Source organism: Nyctereutes procyonoides, unplaced genomic scaffold (assembly GCF_905146905.1).
Source record: "Nyctereutes procyonoides isolate TBG_1078 unplaced genomic scaffold, NYPRO_anot_genome, whole genome shotgun sequence".
Taxonomy (NCBI): domain Eukaryota; kingdom Metazoa; phylum Chordata; class Mammalia; order Carnivora; family Canidae; genus Nyctereutes; species Nyctereutes procyonoides.
In genome coordinates, this window is record NW_026575041.1 from 18555133 (window position 1) to 18563479 (window position 8347).

The 8347-nt window shown below is 38.4% G+C and overlaps 1 pseudogene; it reads right to left on the bottom strand.

The window, feature by feature from the left end:
- Positions 1-3231: 3231 nt before the first annotated feature.
- LOC129506752 (60S ribosomal protein L22-like) lies at positions 3232-3673 on the bottom strand (annotated as a pseudogene).
- Positions 3674-8347: the final 4674 nt, after the last annotated feature.

Genomic DNA, 8347 nt, shown 5'->3' on the forward strand with positions numbered 1-8347 from the left:
CTTCACATTCTCCTTCTGGATTCTTAATTCTTTAGAGGTTTATTCATTCATGAAAGAATGAAAAGATGAAACTTTTCATCTTTTAAACATAAACATAGCACTGCTTCCCCAGCCGTCTCTCTCCATGAGGCTTCCTCCTCCTAGAACTGTTGTGCCCAGGATTGCCTGCTCAGGTCCTCTCTCTGCTCTCTAGCTATAACTATCCTTCCTCTCACATGTGTCTGCCCTATAATCCTCCTCTTTGGGATTGGAATCATTATATTTCCAAATCTGTAAGTATTAAAATATTCTGGATTATATATATATGCCTACTTATTTTTGGAAGAGAATAACTAATAATATTAACAGTTGCTTTCTGAGTTCAGAAGTAACAGCTAACATTCACTAAAAACATTTAAAGCTGTGAACTTTTCCAAATTTTAAAATATATGTATTAGTTTATTATAAAAAAATTTTAACTGAGTATCAAAAAAATTATTGAGTTACTAAAGATCTCATAGCCAATAGGAGGCAGACCTTGAGTCTTGCTCCTCTGGCTCCAAATGTGGGGCTTGTTCCCCTCCAGCATGCTGTCTTTCTGGCTTGTTCCACTTGCCGTGGTGATCTTACAGTAGAATAATGAATATTCAAAAGACTCTGTCTCCTCTCGTAGATCATAACATCCTTGAGAACAGGAGCCGTGCCCTGTAGTTGCATAAGATGCTGTCAGACATATACCAAGTGCCTAGTAAATGTGTACTGACTGAATGATCTCCTATTAATCATAATTTCTCACTATATTTTCCTAACTTAGAAAGAAGTCCATCTAATCAGGAAAATGTGAAATTATCCATTCCCTTTGCTTGTCTATCAGCATATTTCCATACAGAAGATTTTGATCTTTGTTATCACGGCTGCCTCCATTCTAATATCCATTCTGCCATAGCTAAATACCACTTACACCTGCATAACAATCTCGTGTGAGCACTCAGAGAGGAGTGCTGCCTTAGAGATAATCTCCTATACACCCTGCCTAAAGCACGAATGCTTTTAGATGTTCGTCCAACTTGGGCCTGAAGAAGATTAGTGCCAGGGAATTGCTATTTGGCAAAGCCGTTTGGAATACAGGAAATGGTTAGAATATGTTTGCAAAATTAGGCTGAAACCTGCCTAACTGCCACTTGTTCAGAGGTAAGCTTTCTGGACTCATAAAATTCTTCTCTCTTCTACTTTAGGACAGCCTTTCAAATGTTTTTAGACATATCAGGAACTGCTAAATGATTTTCTTCCCTTCTTTTGGCTAATACTGTAAAAAATACTAAGCCTCCTCCTCAACTCTCATCTTCATGTAACTTTTGATTTCCTACCTTGTTTTTGGTATCTTGAAGTAATATGAATATATTAGAGTGACACCAGCTGCTATAACAAGCAGATCCAAAAAATATACGGTGTCTCAAATACATCAGAAGTTTATTTTTTGCTAGTGCAACAGTCCAAGACAGCTGTTCATGGCTGGCAGGTAGCTTTTCCCAACTTGATGTTATAGACACGCAGGATCTTCACATCACTTGACTCTCTGATGCCCTAGGCCTTCATTAGCATTGTATCTTCTACTCTGTTCCACCAAAAAGACTGACCCATTCAGTCCCGGTGGCGTAGCTGCCTGAGCCCGGGGTGTGATCCTGGAGACCTGGGATTGAGTCCCACACTGGCCTCCCTGCATGGAGCCTGCTTCTCCCTCTGCCTGTGTCTCTGTCTGTCTGTCTCTCTCTCCCCCTCTGAATGGATAAATAATTTTTTTTTTTAAAAAAAGACTGACCCATTACTTTATGTGCCCATAAGACAAGAAAAATGCTGTTAATTATTCTGACACAGTAGTTTCATAGTATGACTATGTATCTCAATTTCTAAGATTTTAAAATTTGAAAAAAAAAAGAATCTTAAAATCATCACATATGGTATCTGCTGTTTTACACACACACACACAGCAATGCATACCTTACTTTGTTGGGGCTTTTTTCCCCCTTTACTTCAGAACTTCCATGTATTATTCCTCTTATCCAATATACCTACAGCACATAGGGGATTGTTTTAGCAATTTAAGAATCTCCTAATCACAGGATATTCATTGATCCATTCTGCCAAAACTGTGTTATATGAAGTGTGATTTGAGATTGGGATTTAGAGTGTTTATGTTTTCTAACCTTATCACTGCAGTTAGTCACATTGAGCTAAGCAATGGCCAATGTAAGTGGCCTGAGAGTTTGAAACTCTAACTCTCATCTCATGTTTAATTCATTAAGATCAAACCACACAAGCAGTCGTGTCATTCACTTTTAATTTTAACTTAAGATAAAAGTCATAGTGAATTCCACAAAGTGGAACAACCCTTCTGCATAAAAAGAATTGGGAACTTTCCTTCTGCTAAGTTTTGCAAATGATGAAAAAGCCTCTTCGGGCCTCACAGATACTCTTTCGGTGGACTCTCATGGGCCGTAAAGATTTCACTATAAATCACTACATGGGACTGAGGCATGGAAGGATCCAATAAAGTGCAGATATGTTATTTGTGAGGAGTAAGTTCCTATGAAACTTTTTTTTTTTTTTACCAGCCAAGTCAATAAATATTTATTGAGAAAGGTCTATGTAAAAAGACACTCTTTCAAGTGTTGTTTTGAATAGTAAGAGAAGGGGGTTTCAGGGACAAGCATGTTGCAGGGATCTGGCAGGGCTGAAATAGGGCTCTCTGGGCAGTGAAGGGGGAACATTGTTTCTTTGTTTTTTAAAGATTTTATTTATTTATTCATAAGAGATACACAGAGAGAGGGGCAGAGACACAGGCAGAGGGAGAAGCAGGCTGCCCACAGAGAGCCCAATGTGGGACTCCATCCCAGTCCCCAGGATCATGCCCGGAGCCTAAGACAGATGCTCAACCGTTGGAGCCACCCAGGAGCCCCTGTTTGTTTTTTAAGTAGGCTCCATGCCCGGAGTGAACCCAGATGCGAGGCTTGAACTCATGACCCTGAGATCCAACACTTGAATTGAGACCGAGTCTGATGCCTAACTGACTGAGGCACCCAGTTGCCCTGGCAGTCAAGGAGAAATGGTAGCCCCTGCATGTCCAGACAGGCAGTGTGGAGTTCACTCCAGTATGAATTGCACTATTATTATAAGGCCCAAAACTCAAACAGCAAGTTTGAAGATTTTCCTATAATTAGGCTAAATGATCGTAAATATTATTATTTTTTTGGGGGGGTTCCAAGTTTTATTCAAGAACTCATACAAAATATTTGAGATAAATGAGTTTTAATCCTCATCTTCCTCCTCTTCCTCGTCCTGGTTAATCTGGAAGTAACGCAACTCGTAACTCTCTTTGCTGTTAGCAACTACGCGCAACCAGTCACGGAGGTTATTCTTCTTCAAATATTTTTTGGTGAGATATTTCAAATACCTTTTGGAAAAAGGCACCTCAGAAGTTACAGTAATTTTGCTCTTGCTTCTTTCGATGGTTACAACCCCTCCACCAAGATTCCCAGCTTTTCCATTCCCTGTGATTCTCCCTTGAAGAAACTGCTCAAAATTGGCAGCCTCCATGATTCCATCTTCTACTGGGTGGGTGCAATCAAGGGTAAACTTCAGAACTTGCTTCTTTTTTTTTACCCCCCTTCGCCACAAGCTTTTTCACGAGTGCCATGGCAGCAGCAGCAGAGGCAGAAAGGGAGCATGATCTGTAAATATTAAAGCATCTTGGAATTCCTTAGCCAAATTTATGGCCCAAGGTTGGTCCTGTGTTCAAGCAGAGGTGGATTGCTAAAGGACAACACAGACAATGTGGAAACTGCATTTGAGCCAGCAAGGAGACCGGAAGAGAGCAGGCAATACAGGTCTCTAAGATGCCAACCATGCCCAGTATACACTCTTGAAAACAAAAACAAAAGACAAACAAAAATAACTGTTTCCTTTAAATTATGCATTCTCCCAATGCTATGGATAGGAGCTAAACCTTAAAACTGGAAAATCCTCCTCTTCTCTTTTTTAGAGATGAGACAGATGAATACTGTTAAACTCTCTGATTTTCCCCCTTGCCCAGTCACTATTTATTCATTCAGCTACCTACATTTTTGCAAAGCTTACTTTTTGCAGTAAAGGCCAAAGGCTTCCTAATGGACTCTGAAAATGGCTGCATAGCCATGATGAGTGATCAGAACTCCTTGTCTCTGTCAGGAAAACAACCCGGGAGCTGCCTGCCATTTCCATTGGGGAGTTTTGGAAAGTTTCACTTCCAATAGCCCTATGAATGCATTGTTTTGGGGGCAGAGGAGAGCTCAAGAGGCTTGTGGAACATGAGCCATGGCTTTTGAAGTTACTTTTTCCTGTACATTGATTTTTCAGAGTTTGATTTTACTTTTAAGACAGGAAATATAGAGCTAGGCTCCATTCACACTGTAAGTCATTTACCAGAAGAAAATCAAATCAGAAAGCAACAGAGTTGCCCCAAAGGCCCTAGGGCAGGCTTGGGGGAGGGCGACATGGGAGCAGTGGAAGAGAGAGGGAAGAAGGAGGAAAAGAAAAGGAGACTGGAACTCCAGACTGCAAGGAAAGCCTATAAGCCTTTAATCTCTTAAGCACTGCAAAATGATTAAACTCACCTACCCAACACCTGCCTTAAAAAGAATGCAGATATGTGGAAGAAAAGAAAATTCAGAAATTTACAAAAGTGCACTTTGGACATCATGAAATATTCATTTGGGATTCAGAGGGCTGATCCCACATAGCATGTTAAACACATATAGGTTCTGCTTGCAGAATTGGAGAAGAGTCTGAGCATTTATAAAACAGAACCCTGTCTCACAATTTTTCCAGAGGGAGTGGCCTAAGAACAATCCAAAGTAGTAGGTGGTTTCTGGAAGGACAGGTCTGCAAATGGAGCATAAAAGGGCATTCCTTAGGTTGCTGAGGATTTTCTTGGATTGTACTCTGCTAATATGTGCTCAAGGCAGATATAACAGATGTGTGGGGAGACTCTAGAGGCATTTCTTACAAATTGTGTCTGGTTTTAGGGAGGGTTTTTCCTCCCATTACAGTGTCATTATCACGGGTTGGATTAAGAAGGTTAACATAAGGGATGTGTGTGTGCTTTACAGGACCATGTTCACTATACCAAGAGAGATGAGTTCACTGCATTTGCTTCATTTTTTGTGATGGTTTCATTTTGTCCTATAACAAGTTCAATATGCATTTCCAAAAAATTAAAAATGCCATTCAATATAATCTTATCACTCTTACTTTTAAAACTTTTCCATTATTTTTCAAGTGATAGAATGGTTAATATAATTGTTTCAGTAGATAATTAGGCACAGAATACAATAAGCAGCTGGAGACTCAATACACCAGTGACAAAAGAATATGATGAGGGAAAACTAAACAAGTGCCTGGCCAATAGAAATATATGCAGTAAAATTAGAATTATTAAATGGTCTTCTGTAAAAATAACAATCTGAAGACTTTGCATTTCTATGCCATCATTATCATCATTATTAAGATTTTTATTATTGGGTCTGATCCTATGAAGAGCCAAAGAAAATAAACTACTATCTGGGAGTAATTTGTTCCCCCATATGATGTGAATTAACTTTGCTTGGAAAATAGGGTCCCATTCTGAGCACTGGGAAGAGATCACCTCTAGGGAGTCCATTCAATGTGAGTGCAGCAGCAGAGGCAGCAGCCAGGAAAACAGGAAATTATGAGGCCAGCCCTTGACCAGAGGGAGTCCCAGTCTGCTACAGCTCACAGAAGCTGTGTCTGACAGCATATTCCCATGGTACTGCAATCTCTCCAGGACCCCCAATGGGCTACATTACTTCAATATTTATTGCAGGGATTGCAGATTGTAGAAAGTTCAGTTTTTTCAGGAGTGGCACAGAAGAAAAAGCAAGGACTTGATATCCTATGTAAGCCCTCATCTATTATCTGAGCACACAGTAGGGAAGGGGAAAGTAAAGAACATTTTTTTTTTCTTATTTCAGGCAGCCTCTCCCTTCTATTTCTTTCCCTAGAGAGGTCACAGACCCTTTCTACCCACTATATGCCTTATGCATGCTTGCCAAGTCAGCGCAATCATATCACAACTCAATCACTGGCACAAAAACTATTGACTCATGATTGAGATAGTCTAGTGGTCAAAAGCCCAGGATTTATCATGAAAACAACTTTATCACTTATGAGCTGTAGGCAAATGGTGTAATAATCACAAAACCGCCATTTTCTCATGTGTAAATTGGGTGATATTGAATTTAAGTTAAATAGATGAGGCACAACATATGACCCAGTGTAAATACCCAATAAATGGCAGCCTTTAATATTATTTGATGCAGTCTTAAGGAATGACATAGAAGCCCTTTAGGCCTAGTATGTTGCTTCATTTGACGAAATTTTCCCTGTCCATCAAATGCTTTATGTTGGGTATATGAAAGGGTTCATTGTTTCACCAAGGATCTTTGGTTTGTGTTAACTAAAACGAACTTGGTCTAGCTACAGCAAAAGAAAAAAGAGAGGAATGGAGAGGTGGAATATATAAGTGGTAGTACTTCTTAAAATCAAAGTAGCTACATCACCACAGAATCCTATTTCCTCAAAGCACCAAAAGTGACCATGTTGATAAAGAGACTGCTTTCAGCTATTTCAACTAGAAGATGCTAGTGTCCTGGATTACACGATTTAATTGAAGGAAATTTTGATGCAAACAAGATAAATTTTGAGATGGATGGCTTACTCAGTGAAAGAATGAGTTTGTCTCTACTTGCTGGTGAGGTTTCAGATGATATTAATACTAGAATATATTAATAGTATACATGTAATATATACAATATATAGTAAGGTTATATTAATAACAGAAAAAAGAAATTTCAGGTGTTGTAGAAGGAATGAAACTAAATTCTTCAGTTATAGCAAAGAATGTTTTGATGAGGAGCCCTGAAAAAAAAATATACAATCACAAAATAACATCTCACAGGAAAAAGAAACTAAGATTGCTCAGACAGTACTATCTGAAACTAAAAGTCTCACTACTGAATGCCAACTTCTTGATTCAACAGGCCTGAACTGCAGTAATACATTCACTCTGGTGGAGAGGAGACATTACCAGGCCAGACATTTCCTGTGGTGATAACCTATTTACCTTTGTACTTCTAGGCCCTCAGTGAAGAACAACCAGAAGAATTTTGAACTTAAAAATAAATCCCAATATTTTTCTTCATATTATCCATGCTGTGATATATTCTTAGCATAGGTAAGAATTGAAGAGTATTTGTGTTCAATTCTATTCAATCAATTTGTATGTCATCATATAATGTTCTAATATTCAGTGTTCATCCAAGTGTATTTTAGATATGATACTGTTTCTTGAGGGAAGTAGGGATATTCTGCATATTAACCATGCAGAATTTAAAATGTATTTTAAACAAATTTTAAAATTTCTAGTAGGCACGTTTTTTAAAGTAAAAAAGTCAGTGAAATTAATTTTAACCTAATATATCCAAAGTATTATCATTTCAACATGGAATAAGTCTGAAATATTGATGATATACTTTGCATTTTTGTACCAAGTTTTTGAAATTTGGTGTACATTCTACACATAGGCTCTAACTCAATCTGGACTAGTCACATTTCAAGGGTCCAATAGCTACAGGTGGTGGGTGGATACTGTACTGGAGCGTAGCTCCAGTGTCTTCCCGAAATCAATCACTAGAAATCTCTCAGTAACCATGTACTAGTCTCTCTGTCTGATTCTCTTTTGCTCTTTGCTCATTTTCTTCTCCCTTTGGGACCATCTTTCTCTGATTTCTCTGTGCATGCTTAAAATGACTGACCCACAGCAAGAATATTTAACTCTACTTAAAATCTAACCACACTCAGATGCTAACTATAATCCAAATCCCTAATCTATCAGGAAAAAAGAACCTAATTACTTAACTTGCCATGTGTCCACCCCAGTTCCTATCAACTAAGAAGGCAGGAAGAGGTATAATCACTATGGTTATCCAGTTTGAAATAGATCGCTTAAACCTACGATAAAGCGCTAATTGACTGTTTTCTGGGATTCCTGCCAAGACTAACATTTTCTGCAGACAAATGCACCTACCCTTAATAAAAATTGTTAAACTATGTTGGTGTTTGATCTTTTTTTAAAAAATTGAAGACATTATTTTTTGTTTGTTTGTTTAAGGCCAGATAAATATTGTAGGCTCCGTGGGTCAGGAAACAAAATTAAGGACATTATATACATACTGTGTAACCATTTAAAAATAGTAAGAACATTTAAATTGGGAGATACCGTGTTCTGGTTAAGAATGAAAAAGTCACAGGGAGG